We start from the raw sequence: 20,919 nt of genomic DNA on the forward strand, positions 1-20,919 counted from the left end.
TCAACTTCCAAGGCAGACACCTTCTTTTATGCTTCCTCGTAGCTGACATTTTAATTTCAATTATTTTTATGGAAGTGGTTTTCCCGCCATTCAACAATTTTTTGTTGGGATGGGAGTAAGGCCTTGTTCCCACAAGTGTTTTTTTTTTGTTTTTTCATATGAGAGACATAAACGGGCTACTTGGTTCTCTAATGCTGCCTAATTAAGTAGTTGAACTTGGCAACTGTAAAACAATCACAATCGCCTAGTACATTGGAAATTCAAGCATTCATCCAACTCTTCATGCGGTTTATTCTTTTCTTTCGCATTCCTTAGGTTCAGTTATTTATACTCTTAAAGCTTGCAAATTATGGAGATCCATTAGCATTTTCTATAATTCATACGAAGTGTTCCTTTCAGAGAGTGTTTCCAACTAAAAAAATTAGCAATTTTTAAAGACTTTTTTGGGGTTTAAAATTTTTACACCATTTATCGAATTTAAATTCTGTCTTGCTATGTATTACCATAGATCCCAGCAAAAAAAGCCTCGCCAATAAAGTAATGAAAATGTTCTTTTTGGATCCGGAAGTGGTGCAAAATTGACGCAGAGGCGATGAATTAAACATGGGCTTGTTGTAGGACGAAAGTCCTCCATTTCAACAGCCGGTGCACTGAATTTGCATCACTTCTTTAGGTGTGATCCGAATTCAATGTTTTGGATGTAAATTAAAAAATTCTGTGATATTTTGTGAAATAAGTAGTTTTTATAATTTTTAATGGATTCTAACGCTTGTCTGAAACGTTTGACCTCAACTATTTTCAAAAATTCACAATTTTTTCAGATTGAATTTAGCATTTTTATACCCTGCGCCACACTGTGGAACAGGGTATTATAAGTTAGTGCATATGTTTGCAACACCTAGAAGGAGACGAGATAGACACATGGTGTCTTTGGCAAAAATGCTCAGGGTGGGCTCCTGAGACGATATAGCCATATAGTCCGTCTGTCCGTGAACACATTTTTGTAATCAAAGTCTAGGTCGCAGTTTTAGTCCAATCGACTTCAAATTTGGCACAAGTATGTATTTTGGCTCAGAATAGAGCCCTATTGATTTTGAAAGAAATCGGTTCAGATTTAGATATAGCTCCCATATATATCTATCGTCCGATATGGACTAATAACATACGGTCCCAGAAGCCAGAGTTTTCATATGACCACAGAGGCCAAAGTTTTACTCCGATTTAGTCTAAATTTTGCACAGGGAGTAGAATTAGGATTGTAAGCTATGCGTGTCAAATTTGGTTGAAATCAGTTCAGATTTAGATATATCTCCCATATATAGCATTCGCCCGAATAACACTCATATTACCACAGAGGCCAATTTTTTGCTCCGATTTAGTTGCAATTTTGCACAGGGAGTAGAATTAGCATTGTGCGTGCCAAATTTGGTTGAAATCGGTTCAGATTTAGATATATCTCCCATATATATCTTTCGCCCGATTTACACTCATATGACCACAGAGGCCAATTTTTAACTCCGATTTAGTTGACATTTTGCACAGGGAGTAGAATTAGCATTGTAGCTATGAATGCCAAATTTGGTTGAAATCGGTTCAGATTTGGATATAACTCCCATATATATCTTTCGCCCGATTTACACTCATATGACCACAGAGGCCAATTTTTAACTCCGATTTAGTTGACATTTTGCACAGGGAGTAGAATTAGCATTGTTGCTATGCGTACCAAATTTGGTTGAAATCGGTTCAGATTTAGATATAGCTCCAATATATAGCTTTCGGCCGATTTACACTCATATGACCACAGAGGCCAATTTCTTGCTCCGATTTAGTTGAAATTTTGCACCGGGAGTAGAATTAGCATTGTAGCTATGAATGCCAAATTTGGTTGAAATCGGTTCAGATTTGGATATATCTCCCATATATATCTTTCGCCCGATTTACACTCATATGACCACAGAGGCCAATTTTTAACTCCGATTTAGTTGACATTTTGCACAGGGAGTAGAATTAGCATTGTAGCTATGAATGCCAAATTTGGTTGAAATCGGTTCAGATTTGGATATAACTCCCATATATATCTTTCGCCCGATTTACACTCATATATCCACAGAGGCCAAAGTTTTACTCCGATTTAGTTTAAATTTTGCACAGGGAGTAGAATTAGGATTGTAAGCTATGCGTGTCAAATTTGGTTGAAATCGGTTCAGATTTAGATATATCTCCCATATATAGCATTCGCCCGAATAACACTCATATGACCACAGAGGCCAATTTTTTGCTCCGATTTAGTTGAAATTTTGCACAGGGAGTAGAATTAGCATTGTAGCTATGCGTGCCAAATTTGCTTGAAATCGGTTCAGATTTAGATATAACTCCCATATATATCTTTCGCCCGATTTACACTGATACATCCACAGAGGCCAAAGTTGTACTCCGATTTAGTTTAAATTTTGCACAGGGAGTAGAATTAGGATTGTAAGCTATGCGTGTCAAATTTGGTTGAAATCGGTTCAGATTTAGATATATCTCCCATATATAGCATTCGCCCGAATAACACTCATATGACCACAGAGGCCAATTTTTTACTCCGATTTAGTTGAAATTTTGCACAGGGAGTAGAATTAGCATTGTAGCTATGCGTGCCAAATTTGGTTGAAATCGGTTCAGATTTAGGTATAACTCCAATATATAGCTTTCGGCCGATTTACACTCATATGACCACAGAGGCCAATTTTTTGCTCCGATTTAGTTGAAATTTTGCACAGGGAGTAGAATTAGCGTTGTTGCTATGCGTGCCAAATTTGGTTGAAATCGGTTCAGATTTAGATATAGCTCCCATATATATGTTTTTCTGATTTCGACAAAAATGGTCAAAATACCAACATTTTCCTTGTAAAATCGCCACTGCTTAGTCGAAAAGTTGTAAAAATGACTCTAATTTTCCTATACTTCTAATACATATATATCGAGCGATAAATCATAAATAAACTATTGCGAAGTTTCCTTAAAATTGCTTCAGATTTAAATGTTTCCCATATTTTGTACTAACATTGTGTTCCATCCTAGTGCATTAGCCGACTTAAATTTTGAGTCTATACACGCAAAAAAATAACTCCTTCCTCCCAAACGAAAATTTAGACAAACAAAGTTCGTTTCTCATTTGCTTTTTGCTGTAAGGAAGTGTATTTGGAAGAAAAGTATATACTTTTTGTGATAAACGTTTATTCTTTTCCAGGATGTAAAAACAATTTCATAAAGGCTAACTAAAAAAAAACATTGTTTTCTTGCTAATTGCATTTTCCCTCATATCTTTCTCACATCCACGAGGTTTTTTAGTTCTTAACACCTTTTCCTGTAATACCAACAATGTAGAAGAAATTATACGATTTTATAAATTTTAAAAATTTTTTTTTACCTTTCGCCTGGACGGAGAATCGAACCGCGGACCATGCACTTTGTAAGCCAACACTAACCACTGAGCTATGTACCTGTTGTGGTCATCAATAGATAAATATCCATATAAGTTATATTTATATAGCATAGCTTGCGGCTTCCACGAGCCGATTAAACAAAGTTTATTTAACAGAAAAATACATTTAGTTGGGCACAGTGGAGTAGTGGTTGCTACGTCCGACTTGCATGCCAAGGGTCGTGGGTTCGATCCCTTCTTCGACCAAAGTTTTTTTTTGTTTTTTTACATATATTCCAGATATGTTCGGAAGATTCCGAAAAAATGTTCAACATTACATTTTACTATATTAAATTTTGAACTGTAAAATGTGTCTTATTAAAGACCTAAATTCAGAAAAGAACAGTGTTTGTTTGATATAAACGAAATGTACTGTGTTATTGTTTCAAAAATAACTTTTTTTATTGAAAAAATAAAAATTTTGTAACAAACAAATTTTTTTGGTAATAAAGGTTTGAAATTTTCGAAGCAATTCAAAAAACTCTAACAAAAGAAAAACGTTTTCGGTACACGTTTTCCAAACGTTTTTTTCTTTGCGTGTAGATTTTGTAGAAGTCTATCAAATTCTGTCCAGACCGAGTGATATTGAAATGTATGTATTTAGGACAAACCTTTATATATAGCCCCCAACACATTTGACGGATGTGATATGGTTTTAAAGTTGTGTCTTTGGAAGAACTTCCAAATTTTTTTGCTGGGATATTAAATGCCACTTTTCAATCCAATGAATGTCTAAAGTCGGACGACACCGAATATAATGTACCCTTCACCACTGTGTAGAATAAAATATTTGATACCATCTCAAATCCTTCAAATTTGTTGGGAGCTATGTATAGTTTCATAATCCCATTTACGTATATTTAAATCTGAAACGATTTGGACAAAATTTTTTATACTTCTACAAAATCTCTAGACTCTGACGCACAGTGCTTGGAAAGCGGCAAAAAATATGTGCTAGGATGTTTATTCTAATTTCTGTTTTTAATAATCCATGATATCGAGCTCCGAATACAAAAATAAAATTTTGCTATAATTGACAGAACTATTTTTAAAAATGATTAGAATTTTAAGCTTTATTTGGTCTTTTTTTGGAAAAGCCAAGTTCAATTTGTAGTGTTATTGACTAGGTATTGCTGGAGGGTTTTGAACTAAAAAACAAGTATATACGGCCGTAAGTTCGGCCAGGCCGAAGCTTATGTACCCTCCACCATGGATTGCGTAGAAACTTCTATTGAAGACTGTCATCCACAATCGAATTACTTGGATTGCGGTAACACTTGCCGATGGCAAGGTATCTTAAAACTTCCTAACACCGTAGTATATACCACATAGTCCATACGTGGTATATATTAAACTAAAAAGGCCGATTAAATACGTATATAATTAAGTAAAAAGTTTCTATAGAAATAAAATTTTGACAAAATAAAATTTTGACAACATTTTCTATAGAAGTAAAATTTGGAAAAAAATTTTCTATAGACATAAAATTTGGAAAAAAATTTCTATAGAAATAAAATTTTGACAAAATTTTCTATAGAAATAAAATGTTGACAAAATTTTCTATAGAAATAAAATTTGGAAAAAAATTTCTATAGAAATAAAATTTTGACAAAATTTTCTATAGAAATAAAATGTTGACAAAATTTTCTATAGAAATAAAATTTGGAAAAAATTTTCTATAGAAATAAAATTTTGACAAAATTTTCTATAGAAATAAAATTTTGACAAAATTTTCTATAGAAATAAAATTTTGAAAATGTTTTCTATAAAAATAAAATTTTGGTAGATTATTTTTTCCTCGAGTGGCAACCATGATTATGAACCGATATGGACCAATTTTTGTGTGATTGGGGATCGGCTATATATAATTATGGACCGATATGGACCAATTCTTGCATGGTTGTTAGAGACCATATACTTACACCACGTACCAAATTTCAACCGGATCGGATGAATTTTGCTCCTCTAAGAGGCTCCGGAGGTCAAATCTGGGGATCGGCTTATATGGGGGCTATATATAATTATGGACCGATATGGACCAATTTTGGCATGGTTGTTAGAGACAATATACTAACACCACGTACCAAATTTCAATCGGGTCGGATGGCTTTTGCTCCTCTAAGAGGCTCCTGAGGTCAAATATGGGGATCGGTTTATATGGGGGCTATATATAATTATGGGCCGATGTGGACCAATTTTTGCAGGGTCATTAGAGAACATATGGCAATACCATGCACCAAATTTCAGCCGGATTGGATGAAATTTGCTTCTCTTAGAGGCTCCGCAAACCAAATCGGGGGATCAGTTTATATGGGGGCTATATATAATTATGGACCGATGTGGACCAATTTTTGAATGGTTGTTAGAGACCATATACTAACACCATGTAGCAAATTTTAGGCGGATCGGGGGATCGGTTTATATGGGGGCTATATATAATTATGGATCGATGTGAACCAATTTTTGCACAGTTGTTAGAGACCACATACTTACACCATGTACCAAATTTCATCCGGAAATCTACTGGAAATCGAGCCTGAATTTGGAAATTGAAGTTATCGTTAACACACTATTAAAGGACTTTGAGAGCACATGAAGCAAAAATAAATTAAATTTTGTTTCCCAGAATCATGTACGCAAAACTAAAATAATAAAGAGAAAAGTGTCTTAAATCCTTGCTTCAATTCTCCGGACATGCGTTTTTATCAGTGTAAAGTTGGCACTAAAAATGCCAAAGTATGAGTTATCTGAGGACGGCGCTTCGCAGGGAATGGGCTAAAATAGCGGAGAGCCACTTCCACGCAGCATGTGACGACTTTGTCGGTCATTTCAAGGTCATAATGCATGCACTGAAAAATAAGCATGCCCTGTTCCAAAGATTTTGTCTTTATCCTAATTAATTTGGGATTGATTGATTAGAGACCATATACTAACACCATGTACCAAATTTCAGCCATATCGGATGGAATTTGCTTCTTTTCGAGGATACGCAAGCCAAATTTGGTGGTGCGTTTATATGGGAGGTATACGTAAAAGTGGACCGATATGGCCCATTTGCAATACCATCCGACCTACATCAATAACAACTTATGCTAAGTTTCAAGTTGATAGCTTGTTTCGTTCGGAAGGTAGCGTGATTTCAACAGACGGACGGACGAACGGACATCCTTAGATCAGAATTTCACCACGACCAAGAATACTCGTATATATACTTTATGGGGTCTTAGAGCAATATTTCGATGTGTTATAAACGGAATGAGAAAGTTAATATACTATGACCGCTTCTTGCATTTTCAAGAATTTTGCTACATAGCAGTGAAGATTTTATAAACCAGCAAAAGACAAAAGCGTCGCCAAAAATGTAGTAAAAATGTTATTTTTGGATCCGGAAGTGGTGCAAAATTGGCGCAGAAGCGATGAATTTAACATGGGCTTGTCATACGACGGATGTCCACATTTCAACAGCCGGTGCACTAAATTCGAATCACTTCTTAAGGTATGATGCGAATTCAGTGTTTTGGATGTGAATTAAGAAATTTTGTGATATTTTGACAAATAAATAATTTTTAAAAAATTTTATGAGTTTTAATGCATTCTTACGCTTGTGCGGAACGTTTGACATAAAATATTTTCAAAAATTCGCAATTTTTCCAGAATGGATTTGGCATTTTTTTCAGCAAAATTTAAATAATTTTTACCATTTTATTAATTCTTAATCTATTTTTAACCTATTTGAAACAAAAAATTTTAAATTTTCCATTAAAAATATGAAAAAAGCGAGTTATAAAAAAATTTACTCAAATGAACTTCCTGTGCAGCTAAAATAAATAAAGAACTTCTTTGGGAGGACATTTTTGGTAGTGCTTTTAAAGTGGTGCCTTTAGAAGAATTTTAACGTTTTTGCTGGGAAGTATATTGACTGGATTTCGCCAAAATATGTTAGGTGGTCTATTGTGAATTTTTGGGGCAATATTTGGCCAAATCGTGCGAAATTTATTTAAATCCCAACGGTTCTGTGGTAAGTCCGGCACACACAAAGAAAATTTCATTAAAATTCAGCCAACGAAACATTTTCATTGATATAACGGAACATTTTCATTAATACAATGAAAATATTCGTTATTAATACGAAACGTTACGTTGATTAAGAGAAAATTCGTTATAATAACGAAAATTTTCGTTGTATTAACGAATTTGTTTCATTGGCTGACTTTTAAAGACACACGTTAATATAACGAAACTTTTTCTATTAGTACATTGAGTGTTCAGGATATTAATAACTTATGGTGTCACAATTTTGTATAAAATTTGGCTATTTTGGCCATATTTGCCTGAACATAGACGGAGGCTATATTTAATTCTGAAACAAATGTGCTTTAATAGAATGCTAAATCTATTCTCTGTGTAAAATATTAAGTCAGTCAATTGGAGTAAAATCCCGTTGAAAGTGGATGCAAAAATTAAATATATTACCGTATTGCCCCAAATGTGGAATGCATATCTAAATGTCATATATGTGGAATGTATATCTAAATCTGAACTGATTTGCATATTAGCACCTAAAAGCCACCATTTTCATTTGAATTGTCTGAATTTTGAAATATTGTAATAGTTATAAATGTACATCTATTCAGTAAATAAAATTATTATTCCGAATCGGTTTGATGTGCCCATTTAGTTTTTCATGCAATTGAAACAATTCAGTCGTTGCATAGTCCGACAAACTTTATCAATTAACAAACCAGTAACCCTTCACAACCATTTCGATTTATTTATGCACAATGCATCAAATGTCTTACTTCGTAAATATCAAGGCCTCCAGCAGAGGCCTTCTATCGTGCATACATTTTAAATAAATAGATCAGAAATTGTTAGGTAAAATTTCGTGGCAAGAGATTTCAAATATAAATTTCAAATATAAAATTCGATAGAAAAGGTTTTGGAATATTAATGAAATTTATCATTAAAATAGAGAATGAAATCATTTCATAAATACCCCAGCAAAAAAATTTGGAAGTTCTTCCAAAGGCACAACTTTAAAAACACTTCCAGAAGATGCACTCCCAATAATGTTCTTGATTTTAACTACGCAGGAAGTTCTTTTAATTAAATTTTTTACAGATTGGTTTTTTCATACTTTGAATGGGTAATTTTAACTTTGTATACCTTCCACCATAGGATGGGGGGTATATTAACTTTTTTTTATTATTTATTTAAGTTTATTTCAGAACATAATATCAAATTTCGTAGTGCCCCAGCGCCTTATAGACATTTTAGGGGCGACTTGGCAATGTGTGTTACAACAATAAATATATATTATACAATTTATAGTTTTTCAGATATTACAGTTCATTTAAATTACATTAGTTGTTAAATTACATTAGAAGCATTTCAATATTTTGAAGAAGATATTGTCTTAATTTTGTTTTAAAAGAGGATATTGTACATATTGACTTCAGATGGAAAGGCATCTGATTATATTCTATAGCACCAATGTGTCCAATTCTTTGTTTCGTTAATTCTAGTCTACATCTCTTTACTAATAAGTTAGAGCTATTTCTAGTATTAAAAGCTGTCTGGTTAATGTGAAATTCTTTGTCATTCCGCTTGTAACACATCGAAATATTGCTCCAAGACCCCATATTAGAGGTGTGCACGTGAGTAATATTTTGCTCACGCACACTCACGACGGAGAAATCTTATTCACGCACACTCACGCACGATATTTTTTGGTAGGACTCACGCTCACGCACGCTCACGAAAAGAAAATTTATACTCACGCACACTCACGCACGAAAATCTTTTAAATGTCGTGACTCACGAAAAATATCGTGACTCACGAAAAATGTCGTGACTCGCGAAAAACCTCGTGACTCACGAATGATTTTATGAGTGATTTACCTTTAAAACCTGACTGAAAACATGAGTATGGTCAAAATCGAGTGCGTTATAAAACTCTTACCACCTAGGATGTCACTAAAATTATAAATGAATTCAACTCGTAAGCAATTTATGTTCTCACGAAGATATTATTTATATACTCACGAAGATATTATTTTCGTGACTCACGCTCACGCACACTCACATCGTTGCCGTCAGCGTGACTCACGACTCACGCGTGAGTCACGAAAATTTCGTGTCACGTGCACACCTCTACCCCATATATATATATATATATATATATATATATATATATATATATATATATATATATATATATATATATATATATATATATATATATATATATATATATATATATATATATATATATATATATATATATATATATATATATATATATATATATATATATATATATATATATATATATATATATATATATATATATATATATATATATATATATATATATATATATATATATATATATATATATATATATATATATATATATATATATATATATATATATATTTTAGTCCCTACGTGGTAGACAAAAAAGTATATATAGGGTAGTCTTCAAATAATTACGAATCGATATGGACTTTTGTACGGTACTTAGAGAGCCAGAATTGAAATATGGGGGGGGCTATATATAACTATGGTCCGATGTGGATCAATTTTTGCATAGTTATTAGAGACCATATACGAACATCATGTACCAAATTTCAGCCGGATCGGATGAAATTTGTTTCCCTTAGAGGCTATGCAAGCCAAATCGGGGGATCGGTTTATATGGGGGCTATATATAATTATGAACCGATGTGGACCAATTTTTGCATGGTTGTTAGAGACCATATACTAACACCATGTACCGAATTTCAGCCGGATCGGAAGAAATTTGCTTCTCTTAGAGGCTATGCAAGCCAAATCGGGGGATCGGTTTATATGGGGGTCCGTTTATATGGGGGCTATACGTAAAAGTGGACCGATATGGCCCATTTGCAATACCATCCGACCTACGTCAACAACAACTACTTGTGCCAAGTTTCAAGTCGATAGCTTGTTTCGTTCGAAAGTTAGCATGATTTCAACAGACGGACGGACGGACGGACGGACGGACGGACGGACGGACGGACATGCGGACGGACGGACGGACGGACGGACGGACGGACGGACATGCTCAGATCGACTCAGAATTTCACCACGATCCACAATCTATATACTTTATGGGGTCTTAGAGCAATATTTCGATGTGTTACAAACGGAATGGCAAAGTTAATATACCCCCCATCCTATGGTGGAGGGTATAAAAATTGTGAATTTTTGAAAATGTTTGAGGTGAAACGTTTCCGACAATCGTTAGAATCCATTAAAAATTTTAAAAATTATTTATTTGTCAAAATATCACAAAATTTCTTAATTTACATCCAAACCACTGAATTCGCATCACACCTTAAGAAGTGATTCGAATTTAGTGCACCGGCTGTTGAAATGGTGGACATCCGTCCTATGACAAGCCCATGTTAAATTCATCGCTTCTGCGCCAATTTTGCACCACTTCCGGATCCAAAAAGAACATTTTCATTACTATTTTGGCGACGCTCTTTTTGCTGAGAACTTCATACAATTCATTAATTTATTTCATCAAGTGCTTTTACAACTTCTGAGCAAAAAACAAGTATATACGGCCGTAAGTTCGGCCAGGCCGAAGCTTATGTACCCTCCACCATGGATTGCGTAGAAACTTCTACTGAAGCCTGTCACCCACAATCGAATTACTTGGGTTGCGGTAACACTTGCCGATGGCAAGGTATCTTAAAACTTTCTAACATCGTCTTCTAAATTACAAGGCAGTCCATACGTAGTATACACTGAAAAAAAAAACCTTCTTCAAATTGAAGAATTTCTTCATCAAGTTGATGAAAAAATTCCTTAATTTGGCTCCAATGATTTTTTCATCAATGCTATGAAATGCGTTTCATCAACATCCGGAGATATGAAATATTTCATCAAATTGAAGAAATCTTCTTAGAAATTGATGAAGTTATCGTCATCAATTTTGATGCAGCCCTTCATCAATTTGAACATTACTTCATCAAAACTGATGAACCTCTTCATCAATATTGAGGAAGCTGTTCATCAATATTTATGAAGCTATTCATCAATATTTATGAAATTTCTTCAAAATGATGATTTTTCATCATATTTGAAGTATACTTTCATCAAAAATTCTTATAAATTGTGAAGAAATTTCTCAAAATATATGACACATTTCATATAATGTATGAAACTTCTTCATTTTGATGAAATGTTTCATATATTATATATGATATGTTTCTTCAAATTTGATGAATTTTCATAATGTCTATGAAATGTTTCATCAGAGTAAAATTGTTTCTTCAAACATATACCAATACCATGTACCAAATTTCAGCCGAATCGGATGAAATTTGCTTCTCTTAGAGGCTCCCAACCCAAATCGGGGGATCGGTTTATATGGGGGCTATATATAATTATGGACCGATGTGGACCAATTTTTGCATGGTTGTTAGAGACCATATACTAACACCATGTACCAAATTTCAGCCAGATCGGATGAAATTTGGTTCTCTTAGAGGCTCCGCAAGCCAAATCGGGGGATCGGTTTATATGGGGGCTATATGTAATTATAGACTGATATGGACCAATTTTTGCATGGTTGGTAGAGACCATATACTAATACTATGTACAAAATTTCAGCCGGATCGGATGAAATTTGCTTCTCTTAGAGCGATCGCAAGCCAAATTTGGGGGTCCGTTTATATGGGGGCTATCCGAAAAAGTGGACCGATATGGACCAATTTTTGCATGGTTGTTAGAGACCATATACTTACACCATGTACCAAATTTCAGCCGGATCGGAGGAAATTTGCTTCTCTTAGAGGCCTCGCAAGCCACATTTGGGGGTCCGTTTATATGGAGGCTATACGTAAAAGTGGACCGATATGGCCCATTTGCAATACCATCCGACCTACATCAATAACAACTACTTGTGCCAAGTTTCAAGTCGATAGCTTGTTTCGTTCGGAAGTTAGCGTGATTTCAACAGACGGACGAACGGACATGCTCAGATCGACTCAGAATTTCACCACGACCCAGAATATATATACTTTATGGGGTCTTAGAGCAATATTTCGATGTGTTACAAACGGAATGACAAAGTTAATATACCCCCATCCTATGGTGGAGGGTATAAAAAAGTTGTTCTGAAGGCCCAACTTTAAAAGCACTTCCAAAAATGTCCTCCCAAAGATGTTCTTTGATTTAACTATACAGGAGGTTCTCTTACTTCAATTTTTTATAACTCGTTTTTTTCATAGTTTTATTGGATAATTTTATTTTTGTTGTTTCTAATAGGTTAAATTTTGGTAAATTTTGTCGAAAAAGTGCAAAATTTTAGAAAAATAGCGAATTTATTAAAATTATGGACATCCGTGCTATGACAAGTCCATATAAAATTCATCGCTTCTGCGTCAATTTTACACAACTTCCGAATCCAAAAAGAAAATGTTCAATACATTTTTGGCGACGGTTGTTTTGCTGGTTTTTTTTACTTTATACACTGAATATTGTCGTGAGGTCAAAGATTTCATGTCTTTAAAATACGAATACAAATTTTGCTTAGCATAGAAGACGCATTTCTCTAAATTAAAGTTATTTTCCTTGTCCAAAAGTCTATAAACTTTTCAATGAAGTCATATTGTCCTTATAATTAAGTGATTTGACTTAAAAATGGGTATCTTAACATGAAAGAAAAAATTTATAGGCTAAGGTCAACTTGACTTTAATAATTCAGAAAAATTCTTTAAATTTAATGAAATTGTCTTTAAATTTGTTGTCTTTTTGCATCTTGTCTACAAAGCAAAAAATCGTTCAAATATAGGACATGTTTTTCAAAACTTTATTTCACAGAAGTTTTTTACTTCAAACATAGCATAATTTCTACTGGAAGTCGAGTCCTAATTTGGAAAATAAAGTTGCTGTTAACTCGTTTTTAAAGGACTTTGATAGCATATGAAGAAAAAAAGCTGAGAAAGCGAAAAATTAAAATTTGCTTCCTAGAATCAAGTACACAAAACCTAAATTTAAAAGAGAATTGTGTCTTAAAAGTATCCTTACTTGTATTCTCCGCTTCTTCGGCTCGGAATCAATATCAAATTTTTTAAAGTAAAGACAAAATCTTTGGAACCGAGTATGCTTTTTTTCAGTGTATATAATTTGTCCAAAATAACTTCATCGGAAGTGGAAAAATTCGCAGAGAGCATCCCTGGATGTGCTTAAAAAGAAATGTTTGTGACACAACTTCCTTTCCTGTTTTTGTTGGGCCTAGGCTCCGAAACAAACAAATCACAAAAACCAGCTTGCAGTCACGAGTAAACGCCCTCTAGTTGAAGTGTGGGGCCAAAATATTTGCGTGATTTCCAACAATATGCACCATTCACACAAACAACCGCCACTCGGGCTTCCGTGGCTATCATCCATATGAATGAATAAAAGGAATGCATTAAAATATTTGGACTTCTCCACTTACAACATTCTGGATTTTGATTCCTGTGCGGTTATGGGGCTCCCCACCCGTTTTTGACTTTATTTACTAACAAACATGCCGCGTTCAAGGAATCATTCTATTTACAACATTTCCGCTACTTTCCTCGAGAAAGGAGTGCACCAGGGAATTTATGTCCTAGAATAGACGGAAACCCATCTATACAAAAACTGGCATTGCCTTGAGGAGTGGCCAGGAAGTTGCAAGGAAAATACTGAAGTTTTCCGACCATATACTAACCACCACCAGTAAACATCATTCGGGGGTTAGTTGACAGTTCTTTCGTCGCCGCTGCCACGTCTAGACTCCTAAGGGAGTGTTTACCTTTAGTTCAACAAGCCATCAAATAAATAAAAAGTCATTTTGCTTTCAATTAAAAGCAGGCAGCATAATTTAATTATCCACAGCGCGGACATAGTTTTGGGTGAAATTTCTATAAGAAATTGTTTAGAAATTACTTGGCACTCGTTATGGAAGCGTCAGCAACAGCAGCAGCGGCCTAAGTCGAAATATTTGGCCGAATGCTCATTATTATTCCATGGACATGACCATGTTTGTATAAATTTCACTAGTTTCGTATTTACCAAAACGCATGGTATGCTATCACAGCTCATCTCATCACCCAAAAGCAAAGCGCAATGCCAGCTGAATACATCCGAATAGTAATTCACTTATTCAACAATGGCAAATGCTGAATGAGTGTATGGCGAGGAGTGCGTGATATGGGAATGTGATATTTTTGCCTGAAGTTATTTTTAAAGCATTTTTTATTTTGATCGAGTCGAGACAAGACTCATTGAAGATATGTATATAGTACCTTAACTATTTATGATTAATTGAGACATTGTTGGAATACTGATAGGTGTCATGGGATATGTGTAACGACTATCACAGATTTGTTGCATAGAAGGTGTGTCAAGTGTACGATATTTCTGCAATAGGTAACAACGGAAAATAAAATATAGTCCAATACGTTTACAAACTACACCAGTTATAACCAGCGTTGCCAATTTAGCTTTTTTCCCGCTAGATTTGGCTTTTTTTGACGACGTTTAGCGGGAAAAAAATGCATTTAGCTTTTAGCTTTTTTTCTGGCTTTTTTTCATGACAATTTTAGCTATTTTTGGCTTTTTTATTTTCGACATGTTCCTATTGAAATATGGATAAAACTTCGTTTTTATCTAAGCCTTGCTGCTAGAATAAGGTTTTTCCCATGTTTCAAATCTCAATTGAAACATTAATAATTATTCCAGCCATTATGCGGGCATTTTTGCAGCAAATACACCTTGTTGTAAAGTTCTTGCCTCATATTCATAAAAGTTATCGTAACCTTTAAATCTACTATTACCATACAAATTTCTTATATAAACTGTCAGTAAATTATTAGGAATATTAGCATTTGACTCGTGTATCCTTTTGATATTACTAAATTAAAATAGTAGATTTGAATTGCTTTGCACACTGAAAAAATATTGTCGTGAGGCAAAAGATTTCATGTCCTTAAAATACGAACGCGAATTTTGGTTATAATAGCATTTGTGAATTTCTCTTATATAAACTGTTTTCCTTGTCCAAAAGCCGATAAAGTCGTTTTGTCCTTATAGTTAAGTGATTCAACTTAAAAATGGGTATCTTTTCATGAAAGAAGGCTAGGGTCAATTCTAAAAAATTCTTTAAATTAATAGTCTTTAAATTTGTGGAGTTTTTGTATATTGACCACAAACCAAAATAACGTTCAAAAATAGAAGAGGTTTTTAAACATTTTATTTTAAAAACGTATACATAAAATAATTTCTACTTAAAGTCGAGTCTGAATTTGAAAATTTAAGTTTTCGTTAGCACGTTTTTAAAGCACTGTGATAGCTCATGAAGAAAAAGCTGAGAAAACGAATAAATTCAAATTTGACTCGGAATCAATACAAAAATCATTAGTGTACAAAATCTTTGGAACCGAACATAGAAATAATTAAGGAAATAAAGTTTTGAATATGGTATTATTTTTTTTAGCACCAAAATTCGTAGTGATAGGATCAAAACAAATCTGCTATTTATTAATGGGATGGATTTACATTTACGAAAATTGGACAACAATAGGTTTGGTAAATTTTCGAACAAAATTTATTCATTATAAACTTGCAAGACAGTTAGAATAGGTTTTATTCTCTTGGGTAAAATTAGGAGAAGTGTACACGTTCACGAATTTATCATTAATTCAGTTAAAACGAAATATATAGATATTTTCTAATGCAGTTCTATGTGACATGATTAACCAGCTGACAATTGCAAGTTCACTGGGAAAAATGTTTTTACAAGGAAATATAAACGAAGGACTTCCAGTAAAAATTTGTGATAGTAATCAAAATGTATCGAGTACGCCAACAGAGCTGATATGACTTAGATTTTCTTACAGTCTCACAGAAATGGAATTAAATTGAATACAATTAAAATAATATGCATTTTAAGTGAAATAAAGCCTTTAAGTTTGTTAAATTTCAATCAAAAATGTGACTTTTGATACAAAAAAATTTAGCTTTTTTTCTAGCTATTTTTTAAAATTTTTTAGCTTTTTTTGGCTAGTTTTTTGGACAAATCTAGCGGTTTTTGGTGAAACAATTCTGGCAACGCTGGTTATAACCAACAGTTTTTCTGGTCCAAATGATATTTCTTGAATTCTCCATATACTAAATGACTATGTCTAAAACAAACGCGGTTATATGTTATGGGTGTCTGACCACCGGAATATACCGGGGAACTGTGTAGCGGATGAGAAAAAAAAATATTTACGTCGTATTAAAGCTTACGCAACCTAAAATTTTGGATGCGAAATTTACAAAATATTAAGGACAAATTTCATTAAAATAATGAAATTTTAATTAAAATAAAGTTTATAATCTGTGCTTCAAAATTTTGTTTTTTTCATTAAATTTAGGACTCAAATTTTGTAAATTTGTACCCCCCGTTAAAGCCCCTTGTCTTTGAACTAAGGCTAATTTCCCTTAAACTAAAGAAAACCCATTTTTGATTTAAAGAAATTGGCCTTAAATTAACTGAAATATTGAAACTTTAGATTTAAGATAAAAACGCTTCAAATATAGGCTAAGACTTATTTTGAGGATTTAGCGTCTTTGCTTTAAAGTTGTTTTGGAATTAAGAAAACACTTTTTAATTTGAAATATCCGTTATAATTTGGATTTTTAAACTGGCATTTGTTTGTACGTGAATAGCATTATTAATATACCGGGAAAAGAGAATGAAAATTTGATAAATGAGATATGTATCCTAATTTTAATTTTATTGGTCCTAGATTTAAAGCCAGATAAGTCGCTAAAAAATTTCTCTATTTTAAAGAAGCCGCATCTTTGGCTCGGAATCAATAAGGGAAGGTAAAATTTTTGGATCCAAGTACACTTTTTTTGAGTGTAGGAACATCTTACATATTCCAGGCTAACTATAAACTTTTGATATGCCTCTGGCAACCTGCAAGCACTTACTGCGTGAGAAGGCAGTAAGTGGTTGCAACGACACCAAGCAAAAATGCCCCATTCAAACTTAAACCGTACACTTGGGATGGAAAATACAATTTTTAAGAATGTACAAAAAATGTATTTTTTGAGTGAAAAAGTACTTTTTACAACATTTCAACAAAAGATTATTGTCAAGAGCTCCTTTTGAATGAATTCCTCCATTTTAAATATTTTTTTTTAGTTTTATATCTGCTTACCACAGTTGGAAGAATTCTACCAAAAATTGTATTTTTTACTGTTTTGTAGATTGGTAGAATTCATGGGACTTCATAAATTTTCTATAGATAAATAAATATAAATTTTTGCAAAATTTTCTATAGAAATAATATTGTCACAAAATTTTTTATAGAAATAAAATTTTGACAAAATTCTATAGAAATAAAATGTTGACAAACTTTTCTATAGAAATAAAACTTTGGTAAATTTTCTAGAGAAATAAAATTTCGATAAAAAACTTGATGGGGGATTCCGGGATGCGCTTTAAAAGAAATGTTTGTGGACAAGGGCTGCATCAGAAGTGCAAAAAAAAACTATTGAGGGATCCAACGATGCACTTTAGAAGAAATGTTTGTAGACTTGTCCAAAAGGACTACATCGGAAGATGAAAAAATCGATGGGGGATTCTGGGATGCGCTTTAAACAAAAACTTGTTTGTACTGTGCAAACATGTTATGTATGTTGTGTAAGGCCCAAAGTTGTTAATTCCAGTTTCTAAACAGTTGATCGCTTGCAGCAAAAGAATGTATATATAATTATGTTGGAATACAAGTAAAAACATATGTTTTTAATTTATTTCAATTTACACTTCAAATATTTATTTATATACAAAACATGTAAGTCGATAAGCAATCATGAACGTGTACTTAGCAACCTACATTTTTTTATTTGTTGCAGTTGTCGTTTCTATCGTTTCCAAACATACATATGTACGAAATTTCAAAATTGAAATACGTTTGCATCCAGAGATATTATATTCAATAAAATGTAATGTTCCAAACATCTTATACTAGTTTATGACCATTATATGCTTGCACTTAAAATTAATATGCTAAAAACTTTAGTTCCAAACATATAATTTTTACACCGAAACATATGAAAGTCACTCGTTTTAAAATTAAATTAAAACAAGTATATACGGCCGTAAGTTCGGCCAGGCCGAATCTTATGTACCCTCCATCATGGATTGCGTAGGAACTTCTTCTAAACACTGCCATCCAGAATCAAATTACTTAAGTTGCGGTAACGCTTGCCGATGGCAAGGTATCTTAAAACCTCCTAACACCATCTTCTAAATTGTATGTAAGTCCATACGTGGTATGTATTAAATCAAAAAAGATCGATCCAATACGTATATAATTCAGTTTGACAAAGTAGACATAAAATTTTGACAAAATTTTCTACAGAAATAAAATTTTAACAAAATTTTCTATAGAAATAAAATTTTCACAAAATTTTCTATAGAAATAAAAATTTTGACAAAATAAAATAAATAAAATTTTAACTAAATTTTCTATCGAAATAAAATTTTGACAAAATTTTTTATAGAAATAAAATCTTGGTAGGTTATTTTTGGCTCGAGTGGCAACCATGATTATGAACCGAATAAAATTTGAACAAAATTTTCTATAGAAATAAAATTTTGACAAAATTTTCTATAGATATAAAATTTTGACAATGATGAAAATTTGATTATGAACCGAATAAAATTTTAACAAAATCTATAGAAATAAAATTTTGACAAAATTTTCTATAGAAATAAAATTTTGACAAAATTTTCTACAGACATAAAATGTTAACAAAATTTTCTATAGAAATAAAATTTTCATAAAATTTTCTATAGAAAAAAAATTTTGAACAAAATTTTAACAAAATTTTCTATCGAAATAAAATTTTGACAAAATTTTCTATAGAAATAAAATCTTGGTAGGTTATTTTTGGCTCTAGTGGCAACCATGATTATGAACCGAATAAAATTTGAACAAAATTTTCTATACCCGTGTAAAAATTGGTGGATCTGGCCAGATATTATTAGATCTTCTGCCATATCTGATTAGATATGATAGTATATGTAGGCAGATCTGGACAGATCCGAAAAATGGTAATATCTGATCAGATCTAATTCTAAAGGAATTAGATCTGACCAGATCTCAAATTTGGCCCACATCTAATTATATCTAATTTGATATAATTAGATGTTAATATATCTAATTATATATAATTTTATCTACAAATTTCCAAAATTAGTGAAATTACAGTAATTAATAAAAAAGATTTATTTAATGGTTTTATAATGAAAAGAGTATTTAATAAAAAATATATGTACATTATATGTAAGTCTAGGTATAAAAGTCTACGAATTAAAAAAAAAACAACAACAGCAAAAACAAAATATATATACATAGCCACCAAGGGTTCTGGCATTTAAATTTCCCATGGCGTTAGTACATTGCTCTCTGCAAACATTTCTTTAAATGAGTCTCGCAATTCCTTTATTTGACTACTCGGTATGAAAACTCTGAAAAATATAAAATATACAGAAGAATTATCAGTCTAACATATTTAAAGATATATTTGCAAATAATACATATACTTACCAAAATTTGCTTCTCGTACCCAATAATTTAAACCAGCGCTGTATTGAATGGTTTGTGCGAAGCTCCAAATACCATACTATGAATAATTGCACGGGAATGTATCCGGTTCACAATCCAAATCATCTCCAAATTTGTATTCTTTTTGAAATTGGATAATACTTCCTTCTATCGCAACTTCGGATATGGCCTGGTCACAAATCTTTACATTGCTCCGCTGTCTTCTTTTAATCTTTTCCTGGACTACCACAAATTCATCCTCCTAAAACAGAGAAAATATTCAATATATAAAAATAGGAACAAAACAATAAACTTACCTTCTCATACTCCTTTATCTTCCTCGAAAAATGAGATTTTTATATGAAATAAAAATATGAAACTCGCATTATCAAATATTTGATATATATATATTTTTCAAATTTAATAACAACAGGCGTTGCTAATGGTGATAGTTATGGGGTTACATTTTTGAAAACAAAAAGACAGTTGTGTCTGAAAGTTAAGCATTTTATGAAGACACTTCAAAATGATATTTAAAAGGGTTTCTTGAAACTGTCACAACATATAAAGATTGTTTGATTATGTTCACCACTTGTTTGATGTGCGAAACATACGTGCTTGTAACCAAGTATATCACGTTAGTATTCTCGTAACAAACACATTATTTTTACACACAAACATATTCAAATATTTTTTTATCCGTGTTACACAGCTGGTTCATGATTTAACGCGATATATATAATTAGATATGGAGCTATATATAGTATATATAATTAGATATGATGTCATATATGAAGATATATAATTAGATCTTACCAGATATGACTGATATAAATAGAT

General features: G+C 32.6%; 1 protein-coding gene and 1 long non-coding RNA gene across 4 annotated transcripts in view; both read right to left on the reverse strand.

Moving 5' to 3' along the window:
- Pura (Puratrophin-1-like) overlaps positions 1–20,919 on the reverse strand; it is a 379,113-nt gene that overhangs the window by 353,321 nt on the left and 4,873 nt on the right. The window lies entirely within an intron of this gene.
- LOC142236399 (uncharacterized) lies at positions 19,871–20,480 on the reverse strand. The gene is made up of 3 exons (XR_012722015.1): positions 20,397–20,480; positions 20,083–20,341; positions 19,871–20,003 (listed from the first exon to the last, which is right to left on the reverse strand). It is a non-coding gene; the product is annotated as an uncharacterized LOC142236399 (long non-coding RNA).

This window comes from Haematobia irritans, chromosome 4 (genome assembly GCF_050003625.1).
Source record: "Haematobia irritans isolate KBUSLIRL chromosome 4, ASM5000362v1, whole genome shotgun sequence".
Taxonomy (NCBI): Eukaryota; Metazoa; Arthropoda; class Insecta; order Diptera; family Muscidae; genus Haematobia; species Haematobia irritans.